The sequence below is a fragment of the Mus caroli genome, unplaced genomic scaffold, assembly GCF_978045245.1.
Source record: "Mus caroli unplaced genomic scaffold, Mus_caroli_1 scaffold_14, whole genome shotgun sequence".
In the NCBI taxonomy this organism is placed as follows: Eukaryota; Metazoa; Chordata; class Mammalia; order Rodentia; family Muridae; genus Mus; species Mus caroli.
Window position 1 is genome coordinate 64,702,926 of NW_028227269.1, and position 22,993 is coordinate 64,725,918.

Sequence of the window (22,993 nt, forward strand, 5' to 3'; positions counted from 1 at the left end):
CCAGTCCCAGGGAATCCAGCATCTTCTTCAGGCTTCTGAGGGCTCCAAGCATACACAGTGCATAGACATATATGCAAGCAAAACACCCACATATATATAATATGATTTTAACTAATAAAGTGATAAATATTTTTAAAATAGAAAGAGTAATAAGGAATGCAAACAACTCTACCATTTGTTTGAGCAATTCCTTTGACAAGATACTACAGCCTTTATTTCAAGTATTGTTTTCTAAACCAAAATACACAGCAAAGCATATTTTGTGCTGAAGAGCATAGACAGAAACCATAAAGCAGATTTCCTCTGTCATTTCTGCCCACTCACCATTCAGCAGCTTTTCCCGCTACCAGTCTCCTTGAGGTTAGAACTCACACACACACACACCTGTCTAAAATACAACACACTTCGTGGATTACCCATGCAATCATTTGCTAAGAGGTGAGCAGAGAAATCAACCCCCGATTTACCTGTAAACAACTTATTTGGGCGGAGGTGGGTTAATATTGTCCTTAAAATGCATCTTTTAAGTATAAATCTCACTCTTAAAAGTAAATTTGATTAAAGTGTCTTTGGGGGGCACGCTGACTCCTTAGAGAAATATTTGGAAGAGTTAAATATATAAATCCCTTCATTTTTTAACAAATGGGGTATGCAGAAAAGTGTTTCAATGCAGGGGGCTTGAAATGGCAAACTATACTTGAAATGTGAGGATAACATATGGCAACATGGATGGAAGCATGCTCCCTTTCACATACTAACAGCAGGCAGCCAGTGTCTACCATTTTAATATACATATCAGACCTGCAGTTAGAGTTTTGTTGTTATTGGCGTAGAGGTGTGGGGGTGGTGGTGAGAGAGAAACAGACACACAGTGGAAGACAGAAAGACAGTTTGCATAGGTTGCTCTCCCCCACTCCTCCCCCTCCCCACCATGTGTGTGTGTACATGTGCAGATATGTGTGTGTATGTACATGTGCAGATATGTGTGTGTATGTACATGTGCAGATATGTGTGTATGTACATGTGCAGATATGTGTGTTTCTGCACTTTGACACAGGATCTTCTTATGTAGCCCAAGCTGATATTAAACTCATGATCATGCCTCCATGCTCCTGATGCTGGAATGAAAGGCATATACCACCACACTTGGCTTACACCTGCATGTGTTTTACACAGAATGGAAGCAAATGCAGTTTTATCTTCATACATGGTAGAGGTACTTATGGTATGGTGAGGTCCAATTTTCCATAGCCCTTGTTCAGGTGCAGGTAAGAAGAGCTCGAGATTGGTGATTTTGAAAATGAGATCTCACATTTATTGTTAAGATGTTTGAATCCCTGTATTTTGTTCTGCGTTTTCACAAATACCCAATTCTCAATGATAACTAACCCCATATATTATGCTGTCCCAACTGAAGCAGGCCATAAAGTGACTGGATTGAGGATTTGGATTAAAGTCCCAATTCTTGCACTAACTAGCAGTTAAGAATATAATTAATTAATAAAGGATAACTTACTTAGATTTACATGCCTCAAGCTCTAGCTACTGTTGCAGTTTTAGTTAATTAGGAATATTAAGGGTTGTGCCAGGTAAACTTGGGAGATTTAACAAGATCCAGAAACACAGAGAACATGACAAACTTCAGTGTTTTAAATGTGTAGTGAATCTTAGTCCTGTGACCAATGAATAACATCGCCAAAACACTGACTTACCTTGCCATTAATATCATAATCAAGTTTGACATCCTCTCATAAGGATTCTAAGAAGTAATAAATTTTTAACTTTAAAAAATGAAGTTTTTAAGTCAGTTGTAGTGAAAAATACCTTTCATCCCAGCAATCTAGAGACCTAGGCAAGCAAATCTCTTTGAGCTCAAGACCAACACAGTTAACATATTGTGTAGTTGTAGGCCAGCCAGAGCTATACAATGATACCATGTTTAAAAATAAGGAGTAAAAATTTTTTGAAAAAGAAATAAAATTTCAAATAAATGCTGTGAGAGTCTCTTGAACATCACTGAGTGAATAGGGTTTGCAATTTGAGACCTTTAATGTGTCTTCATTAGAACATAACCTGCCTGTTTGTTCTTCTATTGCCTACAACTGTTGACCTATTTCAGAAATAATATGAAGCTGTGACACAGACAACATAGTTCTCACAACTGAGAGTGTTTGTTGTACTGAAAATTCTGCTGACCCTTTATGTGTAACATGGTTTAAACCAAGTAAATTTATCAGAACTTTGGTTTCCTCAAAGTTCTGTTGTTGGTAGGTTCTTTTTGTCTGGATGGCAGCAAGGAATTTGCATACAGCATTCTAGAAACAGAACAAAACTTCTCTCTTCCTTCAATGCTAATATTTCCCCCACAGTCTTTCTTCATGCCACTCAGCTGCCTAAGGTAAATTTTGATGGGCTGGAGAGATGGCTCAGGGGTTAAGAGCACCGATGGCTCTTCCAGATGTCCTGAGTTCAATTCCCAGCAACCACATGGTGGCTCACAACCATCTGTAAAGGGATCCAATGCCCTCTTCTGGTGTGTTTGAAGACAGCTACAGTGTATTCAATAATATATATATATATATATATATATTAAATTAAATCTTTAAAAATATTTAATTCACTCATTTTCATAAACCCTCATCATGTGACCCACCAACACATTTCGTAAAACCTCCCACCAAATGCTCTGTCTTCCTCATGTATCTGCTCCTATTCTCAAGCCATCTACTAACGCCCTGTTACTACTAGAAGTCAGCATACACCGTGACAGCACAAACATACTGTCTTCTAGTCTGAGGTTTAATTCAGAATGTGATTCTAGCTGGCTGAAACTGTAATGTGAACGTCTGCGTTCCACCTTGGGGATGCTGTGGAAAAATCCATTTTCTTGATTTTTCCAGCTTTATTTTATGCTTCTTCATACCTGTGCCTGCAACCGAATCTTTCTCATACATGAGTCTCCTCTCTGAACTTTACCTCACATTTGCTGTTTACTACAGGATGTTTACAAGGTGTGAGTATCTGCCATGGTGGAGAAGTTCTTCCATTGAGTTTCAGAGTTTAGTAATCCATTAAGACAGAAACTTGGGCTCCCTGCTAACCATCCTGTTTGTATCTGTATTCCTTCCTAATACCGCCTGTCCACTAATGCTTTCATAAGTATCTTAAACTTTTCAGAGATTGTGTGTTTACCTTGCTTAAGACTATTTATCAGCAGCTTTTCACTTTGCACAGAGAAACACTCAGGTTCCTAACCGAGCTCTTCAAGGCTGTGTGCAATTTGGCCCTGCTTTCTCCAGGATCATCATCCACCCATTGTCATTTGGGATCACTACCTCCCAGAAAGGGTCTGGAGGGGCGTTTCTCTGCCTGATGCATTTCTACTTTCATATTAGTGAACTTCACTCTTTTCACAAATCTCATGTTTGATCTGTCACTTCTGTCTTAGTTTAAAGGCCATTTCTCGGAGAATCTTTCCCTCTTGACCAAACTTAAACGTCACTCCAAGAATCCTGCTCTGTCAGTTAAGATATTTGATAAAGAATTTTTTTTCTTTGCTCCCAGGGTTATTTGTTTATTTGTTTATTTATTCTGTGTCTCTTCTATATCAGAGTTTGAGAACTGAACCTTCATCTACCTGGTTGAGAGTGTCATGCCCACTGTTGAATAAAATGAGGAACAGATATTCAGCTAACATAAGGTGAGAAGAACAGGGAAACAGAAATGCTGACAATGATTATGGTAATGTGCTCCACCACTAGAGACCTCATTTAAAAAACAAACTGAGTAACTGATGTGATAGATTTTAGACACTGCAGTCTCCTTCACTGGTGACTTCACCTTCAAGTTCAGGTACCTGCAGTAATCAATGGTTAGGCAATATTAAATCCCAAGTTTCAGATTCTAGCAATTCAACTTCTGAGTCCTAACCGTATGTCCTGTTCTTATTGGAGCAGGAGCATCTTGCTGTCTGGGGAGTTCACCATGTGCGCACAACCAACTCATGTGTCACTTCACCTGGATTATCATACCTGCTGGCATAGTATCATAGGGCTGTGTTCAAGTAACATTTATTTTATTTAATTACAGCCCAGTCTGGTAAGGAAAGAAAACACTGTAGGATAAAATTGCTGAGAAATTTAGTAAGGTATTATGAGAAAGAATGCATTCATCTAACTTTTATTAATACTTGTTCTGCTTTATTACTAATTATTAATCTTTTGTGATTACTTTGTAACTTAAAGCTCATCATTGGTATATGCATAAGGGGTGTGTGCGTGTGTGTGTGTGTGTGTGTGTGTGTGTGCATGTGTGTGTGTGTGACTCATTATCATCTCCTATTTTGAGAATCCACTGAGGTTTATAAACTGTATACCCCATGGATAAAGAGAAAATATTGTAATGAATTCCTAATAAATATTAGCTAGAATTCTCATATAATTACCTTGCCCAGTAGTACTAACTCTCTAATTTTATATTCAGTGATCTCAAAGAACCCAAGAGTACAGCTACAGGAACAGTGTGGAATATAACAAGTGTTTTATGATCAGCATGTTTAAGTACTTTGCAGAGATTATTAAATTTAAGCTCTATCTTTAATTTTACATAAGAAGAAGCTAGGACTTCAAGTACTAAAGCAAGTAATAACTGATGGATGTGAAAAAAATTCATGAAAATCATGAGCTCTGTTCAAAAGCATACAGTTGCCGTTGCAGAAAGAAGAGAAGGAAAACAATTGAGTAGTTAAGGTAACAAGCAGGGAAACAAAACCAGCTAAAAGCAAAGCGAAGCACTCAGGCAGAAGACTGTTAGATGAATGCTGATTGGGAAGTAAAATCCAGTCAGTCCTTACCTGGGTCCTGCCATAAATTTAAAAAATAAATTAGTAAAATGTGCTTTTACTTAATACTGACTTAAATGAAAATTCAGAAATGGATTATACTTGCCTAAACCAAAGCCTTTTCCAAAAACCAACTTAAAATGTCTTCATCTATAAACAGAGTTTTCAAATAATGACAAGCAAGAGCAATCCTGAAGCAGAAGATGTGAGTAGAGCAGGCACAGGACTACCACAGTTAGAAAACATAGCCTCGAAAGCCAAAGGTTACACAGCACAGAGCAATGTGCATGTTCTCCTGGAGTGCATCATTTGTCCAGCAAAGGATTCTCTTCACTTCTCCAGCCCAGTGCTTCCGCCGCACCAGTGACTAGGTGCATGAGAAAGGAAGACACAAGCAGACTGTACAGGCTGGAGGGATGGCTCAGAGGTTAAGAGCACTGACTGCTTTTCCGAAGGTCCTGAGTTCAAATCCCAGCAACCACATGGTGGCTCATGACCATCCATAATGAGATCTGATGCCCTCATCTGGTGTGTCTGAAAACTTACATATAATAATAAACAAATCTTTGGGTTGAAGCGAGCAGGGCCAGAGTTCAATTCCCAATAATCACATGATGACTCACAACCATCTGTACAGCTACATAATAAAATAAATAAATAAATTCTAAAAAATACGCAACAGTCAGAAACTGATGGGAGCATCCCATTTGTTTTGAAAAGAGAACACACTGGGAAAATGAGGACAATGCAGTGTTCATCTTTGCACTTACAATCATACTAAATATGACATTATTGATCATCTAAGCAAAGATGACTGAACGACTGAGGAAAAGCTATTGTTGCCATGAAAAGTCATGCATTGTGCCTAGCACAGCCTTCAGCTCTATATACAACTTGATTTTCTGGGAGCTATTGTACAGACAAGTAAATTACATATGACTTATAGAAAAACTAAAAAGTTTTTTCCATTAGATATACAAATCACCATGCCAACTAGCCACTCAACTGTCTTCCCTTCATTGTGAATGAAATCAACTCCGCTTCCATTTATGCATTCATTTTAATGTTCCTGAAGTATTAATGTGCTTCTTCTTTGAATCTATTACAATCTATTTTTCATTTCTTCATTATGATTGAACATTCGTTCAAGTATAAGAGTCATATTGGAATTATATAATTCTGATTTTATAAATAACTATAGAAAGCTGATATTAGTTTACATTGACCTATTTTCTTTTTGTCAACATCTCTCTCTCTCTCTCTCTCTCTCTCTCTCTCTCTCTCTCTCTCTCTCTCTTCCTCTGTGTGTATGTCTCTGTGGTTTCCCGGTGTGTGTGTGTGTGTGTGTGTGTGTGTGTGTGTGTGTGTGTGAATGTGTTATAAAAGACAAAAGAACATTGCCATGACTTTATTCAGAGTACTACAAACAGGAAAGATAGAGTTGGATTTCTTTGATAAGTTCTACTAAGATCACGTTCTCATTAAGATTTTTATAATCCTCATTTTACTTCTGAGACTGTTAGGAACTTCAGGCAACTGAAAGATTAGATAAATTTCTCAAGATGAAAGGAAAAGTAGCAGAAAAATTACCTACTGTGATTATGATTGTTTTCTTTATTAATCATTTTATTTGTTTAGGTTTCAAATGTTATCCCTCTTCCCTGTCTCCCCTCCAGAAATCCCCACCTGATCCTCCTCTCCTTTGCCACTAAGAGGATACTTCCCACCCACCAACCCACTTCCAAATCATCCTTCTAGCATCCTCCTTCTCTTGGGCATCAAGCCTCCACAGGACTAAGCACCTCCCCTGTCACTGATACCAGGTGAGGCAATCCTCTGCTGCAATCCTCTGCTACCTCTGTAGCTAGAGTCCTGAACTGGCCCATATATACTCTTTGGTTGGTGGTTTAGTCCCTGGGAGATATGAGGGGTCTGGTTAATTGATACTGTTTTGTTTTGTTTTGTTTTTCCTATAGGGTTGAAATCTCCTTCAGTTCCTTTATCCCTTCCCCTAACTCTTCCATTCCTGGTCCCAGGCTCAGTCCAACAGTTGGCTATGAGTATCAATTTACCACCGCTTAAAATTATCCAAGAAGAGAAGCTCAGTTGAGAAATTATCTAGATTACTTTAAACTGTGAACCTGTCTATGGCAAATTGTCTGGTTAATTGATGTCAGAGGGTCTAGCCCACTGTGGGCAGTACCATCCATAGTCAGTTGATCATAGAATGTATAAGGAAGCTAACTGAGCATAAGCCTGCCTGCAAGCCAGCAAGCAGCACATTCCATCATTCCTACCATGTTTTGCGGACTCTAAAGAAGCTTCTTAGGTCAAAAGTAAAACTGTGAGACAGCAAGCAGGCCTGCTTTCAAGTTCCTGCCTTGAATTCCTGCCTTGCATTCCATCAGTGATGAGTTGTGATCTGAAATCACAAACTGAATAAATGCTTCCCACATCTGATCAGTTTTGATCAGTTATCACAGCACCAGAAGAAATGAAAACAGCATACACAAAGCTAAATTGTTGCCTTTGATTTTCCTGATTTTAATGATCATTCTGATATAATTTATAGTCTGCTCAGATAAGCAGAAATACTAAGAATAATATGGAATAATGAGTTTACTATTATTCTGAATATTGAGAAGGCCTGGGATGAAGAGTCCTAAAGGAGATAGTGAGGAATCAAATAAAAAGTGACTGACGCCACCAATCAAGGACAATAAAAACATCTACTAAACAAAATGTGCTTTCTTCTGGCTCTGATCCAGAAGTGACTAAGTAAATAAAGCAGATTGAGGGAAGCTGGAAGAATACTGAATGCAAAGTGAAGTCAGTTTGAATAAACTGAATCTCACAGGGCAATGGAACCCACAAGGATCATTTAGAATCCAGGTCTGTTAGAGAATCATCACTCATGCCAATTAATAGAAGACCTTGCCTTTTAATACAAAGGTGAACATATGCCTTACCTAGGTCTCTGAAAGGGCAAAAGGGACCATTTATCAAAGGGTGTAAGAATATTGTCATTCTGTGGGGAGGTGAGCCAGCAGCGCATCCCAACATTCAACCACTATAACGGTGACCTAGACATGAACAATGAGTGCTAATTGGGGCTTCTTCACTTAGGCCTTCTAAATAGCATGTAAATTTACCTTGTGATAACATATACTTTAGAAAACTATGAGAATCATAGTTCTAGCTTATGTGTAAAACAAAATAGCAATGTCCCACCTTTCACAGAGTGTTTCCGATTTAAACTTTGGAAGTAGAAATTGACTTAGGGCTGGCGGCATGGCTCAGAGGGTTAAGTCACTTGCTATCTAAGCCTGGAAACCTGAGTTCTATCACCCATTTTCACATAAAGATTGTCCATTCTTCACAAAGTTGTCCATTCTTCCATATGTGTACCATGGCATTGGCAAATCCATATTCTTTTTTTTTAACTGGATATTTTACTTATTTACATTTCAAATGCTATCCCCTTTCCCAGTTTCTCCTCCAGAACCCCCCTAGCCTGTCCTCCTCCCCCTCTCACCTCACCTCCCTGGCATTCCCCTACACTGGGGCAAGGAGCCTTCACAGGACCAAGGGCCTCTCCTTCCATTGATGCCTGACAAGGCCATCCTCTGCTTTATATGCAGCTGGAGCCATGAGTCCCTCCATGTGTACTCTTTGGTGGGTGGTTTAGTCCCTGGGAGCTCTGGAGGGTTCTGGTTAGATGATATTGTTGTTCTTCCTGTGGGGTGCCAAATTCCTTCAGCTCCTTCAATCCTTTCTCTAACTCCTCAATTGGAGACCCTATGCTCAGTCCAGTGGTTGGCTGTGAGCTTCTGTCTCTGTATTTGTCAGACTCTGGCAAAGCCTCTCAGGAGACAGCTATATTAAGCTCCTATCAGCAAGCACTTCTTGGCATCTGCAATAGTGTATTGGTTTGGTATCTGGATATGGGATGGAGCCCCATGTGGAGCAGTGTCTGGATGGCCTTTCCTTCAGTCTCTGCTCCACACGTTGTCCTTGTATTTCCTTCAAACAGGAGTAATTGTGGGTTAAAAATTTTGAGAAGGATGGGTGGCCCCATACCCCAACCAGGGGTCTTAAGTCTTGAATATAGTCTCTACAGGTTCTCCCTCCCCTTTGTTAGGCATTTCAGCTAATCTCATCCCTGTTGGGTTCTGGGAGATTCTTCCTTTCCTGGCATCCTCCATTGCTACATACCTCTGTTCAAATTCCTGACCCTCTGTATATCATTGCTCCTGTCTCCCCCCAGCCCCGCCCCTGCCCTCCTCTCTTCCTCCTAAGTCCCTCCCACCCTCTACATCCCATGACTATTTTGTTCCCCCTTCTAAGAAGGACTGAAGCATCCACACTTTGGTCTTCCTTCTTCTTGAGTTTCATGTGGTCTGTGGATTGTATCTTGGGTATTGTATTTTGAGCTAATATCCACTTATCAGTGTGTTCTTTTTTGACTGGGTTACCTCACTCAGGATGATATTTTATAGTTCCATCCATCTGCCTAAGAATTTCATGAAGTCATTGTTTTTTTAATAGCTGAGTATTACTCCACTGTGTAAATGTATCACATTTTCTGTATCCATTCCTCTGCTGAAGGCCATCTGAGTTCTTTACAGCTTCTGGTTATTATAAATAAGGCTGCTATGAACATAGGGGAGCATGTGTCCTGCAAATCATATTCATACCACACAGAGAAACACCTACACACAGAGAAATACACACACACACAAGCACACACATTAATAAAATATTAAAATAATAAAATATAAAATTAACACATATTAATATCACATATTAATTAATATTAAATCAATTTAGAAATAGCCATAAAGTTGCCTGGCTGTAATCCTAGCACTTGAAGAGGTTAAGGCAGGAAATTCAGGATTTCAAGGGCATTCTTGGCTACATAGTATTAATCTCTGGTAATACTGGACAAAGAGAACGAGGAAGAGGAAAAGAAAACTTAGCAATAATCTTTAATGTCTCTCTCATCATTAGTAAAGCTACATCTGGTGTAAAGGAATCGTGGTATTTGTCAAGATACCAGATTTAAAGCACTGCAGGACTTCCAGTAAGGAGGTTGAATCATACTTTAAAAGCAATCTCTCACCAAAATATAATTAAATTATCTTATTATCTTATTATATGATGACATGTTTCTAGTTAAAATGAAAATAAAGAAGTCTCTAAGAGTTAAAAAACAGAAGCATACAAACAGCAAATTGGAATTGAAGAACATCGCTAGATTGTTAGCAAAATAAAAGGGGTAGATTTCCTAGGAACACTCAAAGAGAATCTTTGCAAAAATCTGTGTGTAAAACTAATTTAGAGAGAACAGTGAACAAGCTCTACACTCCTGATCTCTAGTGACAAAAGAGAAATCAAATCTGTGATGGTAGCAACTGAAGTAACTGGCAAAACCTGCTAAGTCTCTATTGGAAAAAGATATCCAGCATAGGTCTTGGTATATCAGAGAATAAGTTAAGCAAAATATAAACTCAGAATTTTAAATGTTAAAAAAAAAGTTTAAGGTATTATTATAAAATAGAAATGGAAGCAAAACCAAAAAAAATAAATAATAAATTAAATGTAAGTTAGAAGTATAAAGTATGACTCTAATCTTGAAATAATTAATTGTAAAATACAAATTATATACATATAGATATGCATGAAAAAAACAAAATAGCAATAAAGACTAAGTAGTTATTTCAACAAAAAGGAGCATTGCTTCTAAAAGTTAAAAATCCAAAGCATAGTGAAAGTAATGTGTTGAAAATGGAAATACAGACACTATTCACATGACAAAAAAACCAGAGACAGGAAACAGAAGAAAAATTAAGATATATAATGAGTCTAGCAAACCAAGCTATCTGGGTTTCAAACTAAAAGACCAGTTAGAACTATAAAGGTGATAGCTAAATGAGCTATATCTCTACAAACACATACAGATGAAGATACAGCAATCAGGATAACAGAGAGAAACCAAAATGCCTTAAAGTCTATTGCTGTGAAGAGACACAATGACCACGGCAACTCTAATAAAGCAATATAATTGTGGCTGCCTTGCAGTTCAGAGGTTTAATCCATTATTATCCTGGGGACAAACAATGTGGCTTGCAGACAGACATAGCTCCAGAGAGGTAGCTGAGAATTCCATATAATGATCTGCAAGCAGCAAGAATAGATAGTGAGCCACTAGGCTTGGCTGGAGCATCTGAAACCTCAAAGCCCACACCACACACTTCCAGTAACACACTTCCTCCAACAAGGCCACACCTACTCCAACAGGGTTACACCCCCAATAATGCCACTCCCTATAAGTCTATGGGGCCATTCTCATTCAGATGATCACATTGATATTTGTGACATAAAATATGAAGATAGATAAAAACAAGATTAAAAACAAAGAGAATGGTTCAAAACATTTATATCAACAGCATAAGGAAAACCTCAAACAAAAATACCATACACACCACAGATATGTTATACTATAATTAGTATATGTACTCATATACATGCATATGTATATAGACATACATATGTATTATGTAAGTTGTCAAAAAAAATAGGAAGGCAGTATATCTCCATAATCACTAAGCTATTAATAGTTAAAATTACTCTTGCACATACCACTCACACAAACACATACACAGACCACACGAAATTCAAATATTTGAAAAGTAAATCTAACAAAGCTGACAAGGGTATTATTTGTAATACAAGGTTTTTTGTAGTAAGAAAGAGTGAAATGTTTTTCTAAATCAACATATGAGGGAAGAATATCCTACTAACCAGAACGATAACAGCATTACCATTTATAAACTTTCCTCAGCAAGTATCAAAAATTATAAAATATTCAAAGTATATTCACATTTTTTCCCAGAAACACAAGTCTGTTTTGTGAGGACAAAAATGTTTTCATGTAATATATATCATTTATATATTACTATAGAGAAAAACTAAAGCTAAGCCTATGCATTTGATATATTCAATTCCAGCTAGTAATTTGAAAGAAGCATAAATAATCCCATCTTCAGGCAAACTGAATACAATTTAAACGTCTATTATCCATCAGAAGAGTTTCCATAATAAAGACCAGAAATATCTTTAAAGAACTAGTTAGAGGCAATTTCTTCAAATTCAGGATTAATGTAAGGTTATTTTTCACCACTATACTTTTTATTGAAATTTTATTTAAGTTCTTATTGTATTAAGGGCAGTAACATGTTAAAAATGAGTATTAGAAACAAAAGGATAAAATAAAGTAGGAAATGATTGTTTATGCCAAAAAGTTAAGAGAATTAAATGTTTAGTAATAAAGAGAATCAACTGCTAGAGTTGATCAAAGGCCACATTCAAATTAACTTTTTGAGATAAGTCCTCCGATGTAGATCATTCTTCCTTTAGATAGTTCTTCCTATGTCTGTCTCTGAATTCATTATATTCCTGCTTCATGCTCCAAATTCTTATGATGTCTTACGCTTAAAATGGATTTTTAACGACTCATCTTTTCATTACCAACAAAAAAAGGACAAATCTAAAAATAAATCTTTTTAAAGACATGTAAAACAATAATGAAAAAGTTATAAAACTATATTAAAACTCTCAAAAGGAGACCTACTGAATGTAGCGATCTCTACGTTGTAAGAAGGGTCAGTGAACTCCCAGTACACTTCAGATTACAAGCGTACATAAGATGAAAGCCATGCCAGTATTTTAAAGTGCACCCGAAATAGGATATATACTTAGGAGCTTTATACCGAGAAATTTGCTGCTATTCTGTGGCAGGAAAAATACATCAAGTTTCTGTTGGATTGCTTTTTCAAAAAACAAAACAAGACTTCTTATATCTTTAGATTTTGAAGGTGAAAAGCGATAAAAGCATCTGCACGCTGCTTTAAGCAGTTGTGTAAGATAATGAGATTTGTTTTAAAAGCTTTTGTTGTGGCTATTTTGCCACCAGTATTGACTGCGCAGAAGCCCTCTTACGGTTTTTGAAGCTCTATTACATTTTTCACCTGTCACCTTGATGATATTTCTTGCCCACACCTGAGACCACTTGTCTTTCTAGCAATGACCTTGTTGTGAGCAGTGTTTGCACTCAATGTGCAGATGCCCATGTTTTGCCTATTTAAGTTACAGCTCGAAGAGGAAGACTTCCCGTCTTCCCGTCTTTGAATCCAGAAGCTGGCAAACAGAATCAGCCATGCAGACCTATTGGGACCCCTTCTGGAATGTGGGGAAGTCTACCTGGTGCCAAGCAACCCTCAAAGATGCTAGTCATCAAAAAATTTTCTAAAGAGGATTCTGCTGCTGCCTTTTCTTCTGCTTTCACCTCCTCAGGATCCCAGCATGCAAATGGGAACAAAGTGTCAACTATGGCCCCAATGTCTAAGCCGACACCACCTCCCTCTCAGAGTCCCTCCAGTATTACCCCTCCGACTGAAATCAGCTCCTCTTGCCTGACCAAATTGACCCGATGAGCCACAGACAGAAAGAGTGAGTGCCTGAAGACTCTGAAGGATGAACGAAATGGAGACTGCAACAAGCTGGAGGGGTTAAGATTGGAGAGCATCCACACACCCAATCCAAAGGAAAGTGGAGAACAAGGTTGTCTTTACAAAGGTCTTTCTCTACTCGCGGTAGAAGGAGAGCTCCTGTCATGCTCTCTGGAAGCAGAGCACAGGTTATTAAAAGCAATGGGATGGCAGGAATATCCAGAAAATGATGAGAGTTGCCTTCCACTCACACCGGATAAACTCAAGGAGCAGAGCAGCTATGGAGAAACGGGTTTGGCAAGAATGGCTTCTTACAAAGCTGTAGTTCCAGCCTGTTCTCCCCGTGGAGAAGCACTTGCACTGCAATGTGAGGGCTCAGACAGGTAAACAAGCAGCTGAGAGACACCAGACAATGATACCTGGAAGTAGAAATACAAGTGCTCACAAACAACGTGCCCTACTGAGCTCAGCCTTGTGTTCAGAGAATATAAACTGTTCTTTGCCTTTTCTTAGGCTGTTGAATACTTCATACACAAAGGAAATAATCATATCCCAAAGAGAGAGCCATTGTCTTGCTTAGTTTTTGTTGTCCTTCCCTGTTATCTGCTTAATAGACATTGGTGTGGTGGTTTTGTTTTTTTGTTTGTTTGTTTGTTTTTAAGCACCCACACAGTACCTGTGGGGCTGTGCACAAGTGGAAGCTGTCAGGGCAGAAATGCAGGGGGGAGATGCTGCTCTGCTCAACAGCTCCCACTACCAGCCCTTGGGGACTCACCCCTGTGCTCAAGCAGTCATTGTCAACAACAAACTCACTGTTGAAGTTATAATTGTACTAAATAAATGCTAATAATTTGGGTATAGTATTTTATTTTTGGCTTCTGGGGTAACACCCCTTAGCCAAGCCTATGGGGTCATTTCTAGGGTTTTTTTTTTTGTGTGTGTGTGTGTTTTTTTTTTCTTTCTTTTGGATACAGCTTTAAAATATTTGGATATAGGAAATGTTATTCTTGTAGCCTTGATATTCAGGGTGGATTTTGTAAAATAAAAATGTTTGTGAAGATTTCAAAGATTAAGATTTCTTTTTGTTTGTTTGTTTGTTTTTCAAGACAGGGTTTCTCTGTGTAGCCTTGGCTGTCCTGGAACTCACTATGTAGACCAGGTTGGCCTCAAACTCAGAAATCCACCTGCCTCTGCTTTCCAAGTGCTGGGATTAAAGGCATGCACCACCACTGCCTGGCAAAGACTAAGATTCTTATGATAATATTATTTACAGATTTAAAAGATGTGGTCACCACTAGTCTGTTGAGGTGGGAAACTAATGCATAAAATAAGTAATGTGGAATAAATATTTTGCATCAGTTAAAAAAATAAAAGCCCATGCCCACAGTGACACACCTACTGCAACAAAGCCCCACCTACTCCAAGAAGACCACACCTCCTAGTATTGCCACTCCCTAGGCCAACTTCATACAAACCACCACAACTACCAACTGTGCTCTATTGAAATTCTATTGTTCTTGTCAGTGTATTTTCTTAATTGTATGTAAGCCTTATTCTATAGCTTTTCAGTTACTATCAATTATCAAAAGTGTTATTGTACTGGCTGGTTTTGTGTGTCAACTTGACACAGGCTGGAGTTATCACAGAGAAAGGAGTTCAGTTGAGGAAGTGTCTCCATGAGATCCAGCTGTGGGGCATTTTCTCAATTAGTGATCAAGTGGGGAGGGCCCCTTGTGAGTGGTACCATCATCCCTGGGCTGGTAGTCTTGAGTTCTATAAAATAGCAAGCTGAGCAAGCCAGGAAAAGTAATCCAGTAAGTAGCATCCCTCCATGGCCTCTGCATCAGCTCCTGCTTCCTGACCTGCTTGAGTTCCAGTCCTAAAATCCTTTGGTGATCCACAGCAATGTGGAAAGTGTAAGATGAATAAACCCTTTCCTTCCCAACTTGCTTCTTGGTCATGATGTTTGTACAGGAATAGAAACCCTGACTAAGTTATCCAGCCCATTCAAGTCTAGTATAAGTTCCATTACTATAATACACACACACACACAAATGGCAAATAAACCTACTTAGATCCAAAAAATAGAAAAGTATCTTTTCCTAAATTTTCTCATATTTTTCTATTTCATCCCTTGGTTTAGGTGATTGACAACATAATTTAAGTACTGATAATATTCAATTTCCTCTTCACATCTGGTGAAATACTGGTTATCTTTACCATGGTATTACTTAGCTCCCAGGCACTTGTAGTCAAAAGCTAACACTTGGGGATCTATTTGTTATCTCTTTAAAGGCTACTAGAGTGTCTTCCCTCTCTTTGAACCTAATACAGAAATCATAATACAGTGGTTCTTTCATTTTCTTCCATCATCTGGCATTATAGAGGAAATACCCCAGATGATATTTGCATGCCATGTCACTTGTTTCAGAAGTCAATCCTCTCAGGAAATGGTGCTTAGAACTTAGTGTTGCTTCAGCTTAAACAAACATAGCCTTAGCCACACTGATGGGTCACTTAAAACTCACCATCAAGATGCAAAAACTGGGGCCCTACTGGCCAGGAAACCTGGTAAGAGATCTTCAGATCTCTGCTCTTCCCTTGTTCTCTAAATCTAGTCCCCCAATCTCATGCTCAGCTCTATGGTTGATGACTGGCTGTGGCCTCTCCTCCCTCTCTGCCTCTATTCCCAGGGAACTATGGAGATCCTGGTGGTACATCCTACTTTTGTCCCTCTTGTGGATTCTCTGGTCTCCCTCACTTTTAGCCCATCTCCATTTGTCAGCTCCCAATACCGAGAAACACATTCTACCTAAAAATCCCAATGGCTACATCTGGCAGCCATCACATTGTCCTAAAAACTAGAAAAGGCAACAACAACAACAAAAAAAATCAAATAAAGAAAAACACACCCAACAAAGACAATACCAGCTATCAGCACCTATAATTACAATCATCCCAAACTCAGATGCCTGGACAACAGCATAAAAACACATTCAATAACAGCCAGGACAATGTGTCCAACAACTCCACTATACTATAGTAGACCCTCAGAAGTTCAACAAACCTGAAACACAAGACAGGGATTTCAAAATAGCCTTTATGAATATATTAGAGGTCCTGAAAGAGGAAGTGAGTAAATCCATTAAAGAAATCTGTGAAAATGCAAACACTGAAAGAAAATTAATAGGACAATTCAAGTTCAAGACCTGCAAGTAGAAATAGAATCAATAAAGAAAACCCAAACTGAGACAACACTGAAAATGAAAAACATAGAAAACTCTGATGCAAACACCACCAAGAGGCAGATTGTAAGCGATGCAAGAAGGTTGTTAGTCATTGAGCTAGAAGAAATAGATACCTTGGTCAAGGGAAATGTCTAATGACCAAGCCAGCTCAGTCAGTCAACATATTCTCCAGGGAGGGAGCGAGAATTGGAAAGCAAAAGACAATTAGACAGCGCTGTAACCTGACTCCAGCCAGTTCTGAAGCTGAAGCAGGTTTACTTTCTTTTCTTTTCCAGTCTGCTTTTATAACTTGAACCTACTTCCCAGTCATAACCCAAGGCCAAATTCTTGTCTTAGCCTACTTCTCTGACCCAGTCCAATGTCAAATTCCTGCCAAATTCTTAGAAGGCAGCCCCTTTAAAAGCTCTCCACAGTCTTAAAAACAAAGAAAGAAAGAAACAAGCAAAAAAAAAAAAAATCTAGGCAATCTGGGACACTATGAAAAGACTAAATACATGAATAATAGGAACTGAGGGAGAAGAAACCCAGGTCAAGGCAAATAAAATATTTTCGGGGGCTGAAGAGAGGGCTTAATGGTTAAGAGCACTGACTGCTCTTTTGAAGGTCCTGAGTTCAAGTCCCAGCAACCACATGATGGCTCACAACTGTCCATAATGAGATCTGATGCCTTCTGGTGTGTCTGAAGACAGCTCCAGTGTACTTACATATAATAATAAACCTTTGGGCCGGAGCCAGTGGGGCTGACAGGAGAGAACAGGGCCAGAGTGATCAGAAGTTCTGAGTTTAATTCCCAGCAACCACATGATGGCTCAAAACCATCTGTACAGCTACAGTGTACTCATATACATAAAATAAATCATTAATTTTTTTTAACAAAGCCATAGAAGAAAGTTTTCCAACCTAAAGAAGTAGGTGTCTAGCCTGGTACAATAAGTGTGCAAAACACCAAACAAACTGAACCAGAAAAGAAATTCCCCCATAATACAAAATAATCAAAACACTAAACATACAGAACAACAACAAAAAAACAAAACAAAACAAAACAAAACAAAGCAAAACAAAACAAACAAAAAAACCATTAAATCTGCAAGGGAAAAAGACCAAATAACATATGAAAGAATAACACCTGAATTTTCAATTAAGAGGGGCAGGACAGATATGCTACAAACGCTAAGAAAGCACAAATGTCACCTCAGGCTACCATACCTAGCAAAGCTTTCAAAATAGCTGGAGAAAGACTTTCCATGATAAAATCAATTTTAATCCCTATCTATTTTATAAGTTCAGCTCTATATAAGGTGCTAGCAGGAAAACTTCAATCAGAAGAGGTGAATCATGCCCAAGCAAATATAATAGATAATATCAGACCATGAAATCAAAAGTGGGGAGAAAAAAGCCCACACCACAAAAATGAAATGATGGGAATTAATAAACAATGCTCATTGATAGCTTTCAACATCAATATTCTCAACTCTCCCCTAAAAAGATACAGACTAAAAGAATATATTCAAAATGGGATCCATCCTTCAGCTTACTCAGGAAGTGTACCTTCACAAAATAGACATCACCTCAAAATAAAAGGATGAAATATATATACATATTCTAAGCAAACAGTCCTAAGAAAGAAGCCGGTATAGCCATTTTAATATCTGACAAAACAGACTTCAAACTAAAAATAACCCAAAAAGAGAGAGACTGTCACTGGGTCACCAAATACTCATCAAAGGAAACATCCAAGAGGATAGTGCAATTTTTAACATTTATGCACCAAAATGCAAGGGCAGCCAAGTTTGTAAAAGAAACACTACTGAAGTTTAAGTCGCATACTGCCCCTCGAACAGAGATGAATAACTCAGCGACATCAATATCCCATTCTCTCCAGTAGATGTCCCATTCAAACAAAACCTATACAGAGAAATGCTCTGCAGCTTACTTATGTCATAAACCAAATGAGCCTAACATACTTACAAAACATTTCACAAAAACAGAACAGAATATACCTCCTTCTCATGGAAGTGTCTCCAAAATAGTCAACATACTTAAACACAAAGCAAATCTCAACAGATACCAAAAAAATTGAAATAACTCCCTGCAGCCTATCTGACCACCACGGATTAAAGCTGGATATCAACAACAGAAACTTGTACATTCATGGAAACCAAACAACTCACTGCAGGATGAACGATGGGTTAACACAGGAATTATGTATTTAGAAACTTTTTAGAACCGAATGAAAATGAATGCACAACCCATGCAAACTCACAGACCGAGTGAAGGAGGTTTTAAGGGGCAAGTTCATAGCCTAAGTGCACATATTACAAAACAGAAAAAACTGGAGAAATTTCATATTACTCACTTAAAACCACACCTAGAGACTCTAGATCAAAAAGAGAAGTGATACCCAAAAATAAGAAGATGGCAAGAAATAATCAACCTGACCCTCTGGAAAATCCCAGGTAGAGTTCAAATGCATGTCAAGCTTGCTAGACAATACATTTAAAGGTCAATATGCATAGCCAAGCCAATAAGACTTAAGCTCTATGCAAAGGACACTTACCAGTCTGTACCAGGTGGGATCCTAAAGCTGAAAGGAGAAATAGAACAAGCCCCATCCCTAACTGAGAAGCCATCACCAGTTAATCGCCACTTGCACATGAAAAAAAGATTTCTCGAAACCAGTCTCAATGAGGGGGAAAAAAAAACCTCCTAAGGGTAGGCACACCTAGCAGATGGCAAAACCCTGAACTCAGTGGTATCTGGAGATACTTCGTCTTACAGTGCTAAGTCTGAGCATTGCTGTTCTCTTCTACTTTACAGGCCCTTTACATAGAGCTTTCATTTTTGTTTTTGTTTATTTGTTTGCTTGTTTTATGGGATTCCTCTGTGTGCAAATGTGTGTAACTCCAGGACTACATGCATTTCTTTGTCACTTTTTATTTGGTTGTTTTATCATATTCCAATCTGTGTGTCTCATTTTATCTTATTGTGTGTTATATTATCATTTCTTGGGGCAGAATGATAAAAGGAAATGGTGGTGAACAGGACAAGGAGCAGCCTCAGCTTGGAGAAGGGTTCTCAGAGAGGGCGTGTCTGGAAGCAGCGAAAAGAAGGACTTCAAGTCAAATCGTGTATCCAAGCTGATGACCTGTGTACTGCTTGATCCAGCTTTTCCAGTCTGCTTCCCTCTCTGTTCTGCTTTCTCTCTGGAGATCTCTCTGTCTAAATTCTGCTTGCTTGCTATTCTAACAGATCTCTCTGTCCACGTCCTGCTTGCTTGTGTGTGTGTGGCCAATCTCAAAGCAGTTTTCTCTTTTTATCCTAAAAAAAAAAAAAAAATGTCTGGAAAGCTCAGCTCCTGCAGAACACAGGTCTTTGGTCTTTTATTTTACACATAAATCCAGTCATTTGCTCCAGGTTCCTTTTGATTATCTTATGAATCAGCATTCCGTGCCCTCGGCCTTTGATTCTTAGGAGATAGCAAGCATACATTTTTTTTTTCCTTAACAGTGCAAAAGAATTCAGAGATTTGTCTGCTTTTGCTAAGCACAAATGATAAGACAGACGGTTGGGATCCTGCTCTGAAATTATGAATTCCACCACTCCGAGCCTAACCTCGCTGTCCTAGGCTGATCCTGAACTCAGGAATCTTCTGCGTTCATGCGTTCATCTTTGTGTTCATGTAACCATGAACACAAAACTTAGCTGGGTGGGATCTCCTGAGATCCCCACTCCCTAAACCTCTATCTCCTTCCTTCGTTAATTTGTAACAAGTTGGCTCCCAGCACAGATGCTTCTGTTCCTTTAGATTTGTGAAGCCCCTCATATAATTCATTTTGCATCCGTATTTTCTGCATAGTTAAGAAATTACTTTTTTTTTTTTTGGTTTCTCTGTGTAGCCCTGGCTGTCCGGGAATTCACTCTGTAGACCAGGCTAGCCTTGAACTCAGAAATCCTCCTGCCTCTGCCTCCCAAGTGCTGGGACTTAAGGCGTGCGCCACCACTACCCCGCTAAGAAATTACATATTTTCAAACTCATATATTTAGAGTTCTTTCCTATAGCTTTAAGGGCTATCCTGAATGTCCCAGTATTTACCATTTTGCTGAGGCACAGCCATACCCTCAACCCCTGGACTCTTGCTATTACTAATTATCATGGAGTCATTAACATTAACAGAGAAGACATTCCTCCAAAGAGTACTCCACTGCTAGTGGGTCCAGAAAATATGTACACTATGACACAAACAATCCTTATGCCCACAGCAGCCACAGATGTGTGTGTGGAGGTTCACACTGGGGCCCTATCCCAAGGGCAAGAACTATGTCACTCTGTCCCCACCAAGACCACACTAGTCTTGGCAATGAACAAAGTCGGGATACTACCCATTTTTCTGACCACCAGAATAAAGTCTTGTTTGTTGATTTGATTTGGTTTGGCTTCACTTCAGTGATTCAAACTTTAAGATAAAACAAAATTACCACTTTCTGTACCACAGTCTATGTCCTGTTTCTATCCCATAAGAACTGGAAAAGAGAAATTGCTCCTATAAGAACCAAGTTTCTGTGTAAAAGATGCTGCCTCTTCCACAACCAAGTATAAGAAGCAAAGCACGTCGGGAGTGTGGGCTACACATCTGAGCTGGTTGAGTGTTACTATAGAATACCCAATGATATATTAAGAGGAGTCAAGACCTGGCATCCATCAGACTGTGTCACTTGACCCTGCTTCCATCCCCAGGATATTGTAAAGTAGATGGTTTGTATTATACAGCCCTTGAACTCCAGTCCTCAGAGAGGAGACTAAATGAAAAATGGCAAAACCCCTGTGAAAGAGTAACTAGATTCATTCTCAACCTTTCAGATGAAACAAGCCTGTGAAACACAGTTTATATCCCAAGAAGAAGCCTGAAAGTAGTGGTTTGAATAGCCACTCATACTTTTGAAAACAAGAAACAAATAAATAAATAAGGCGTCCTTGAGAGTTCACATCTGGGCAGGATAAGGCAAATCTTCACAGTGGGTCATGTATAAAGTATTTAGTGAAAACAGAGACTACTTTTTCTCAAAAGGAACTCTTAATGTTGAGGACAAGATCAAATTAAACAGACATAAACATTACAAAATTGAAAGTAAAAACAAAAAAAATTGAACAACACATTGATTACACATAAATCTAGAGGGGAACGTATACTTAAATCCAAGAGCATACTTCAATATGGAATATTAAGGTCACAAAATCATTTTTGAAAAGATAACACAAATATGGGGGCTGAGTAACACTGAGACAGGAACAGATGTAACTGCAATACCAGTGTCGATGGTTAAAACTGGCCAGCAAGGAGTGTCCTTAGTACCTGAGAGGCATCACACACGTGCTTACTTGCCTTTGTTTGTTTCACCACATTTTAATGTTTCCTTCAGTTATATACTTGTTTTAAGTAAACTCCAAAATTCATCTCCACTATAGGATTTTGGGAACATGTATCACAAAGTCCAACCCAACATTAGTATTATTTATGAATAATTCCATCATCTAGCTGTGCCTTCCCTGGAGTTTACAACTCAGCTGGAAACATATCTTCTCGTGGTTTATTGTGGTAAGCAAGTATCCTTTAATATGGTTTTACTAAGGTTTAAGGTTTTTCATATGTATACAAAGTATTTTGATCTTCAACCTCGCTTCTCCCCTTACCTCCTCTCAAGCACACTCCTCATTCCCAACTTCATCATCAGCTTCTTTTTTTTTTTTTTAACAGCACACTGATTAAAATTTGTGCTGCTTACAAACTGTTTATGGAGCCATGCCATTACTTTTAAAAAATGGGTTTTTTTTAGATTTTATGTGTGTGGGAATTTGAGCTGCATGTATGTATGTGTACCACATGTGTGCCTGTTACCATGTAACCCATGGAGGTTAGAAGACAGTATCATAGTACCTGGAACTGAAGTTAGATGTTTGTAGGTGCTGAAAACCTAACCTGAATCCTCTGTAAAAGCATCAAGCACTCTTAACTTGTGGAGGTTGATCTTCATGTGGGTCCCCTACCTCCACTTTCTGGTTGGGCCTCAGTGGGAGAGGAGGTGTTTAGTGCTAATGACCGAAGTTCAATCCACAGGACACACATGGCAGAAGAAGAGCCAACTCCCAAAAAGTTCCCTGTCATCTTCATATATAGCCCCAATATCTGAACTTAAATTTTAATTAAAAATGTAAATAATTACTTATAACACAAAACTGTAGTAAATGAACAAACCTGAAGTGGGAGGAGAGACAGCTAACCAGGTAAAATGACTAATCCTGCAATTAGGACAGTTCTATCCCTAGCACCCAGGAAATTGCCAGGCATGGTGGCCTACTTAGCACTAGGAAGCCAGAGCTTGGCAGATCCTGAAGCAAG

General features: G+C 38.6%; 1 long non-coding RNA gene and 1 pseudogene across 1 annotated transcript; both read left to right on the forward strand.

The window, feature by feature from the left end:
• The first annotated feature begins 2,364 nt into the window (after positions 1–2,364).
• LOC147001247 (uncharacterized) lies at positions 2,365–7,141 on the forward strand. Its single transcript, XR_015045124.1, has 4 exons — positions 2,365–2,398; positions 3,612–3,700; positions 6,517–6,663; positions 6,817–7,141. It is a non-coding gene; the product is annotated as an uncharacterized LOC147001247 (long non-coding RNA).
• Positions 7,142–12,964: 5,823 nt separating this feature from the next.
• On the forward strand, positions 12,965–13,779 carry LOC110306536 (vasculin-like protein 1 pseudogene; annotated as a pseudogene).
• Positions 13,780–22,993: the final 9,214 nt, after the last annotated feature.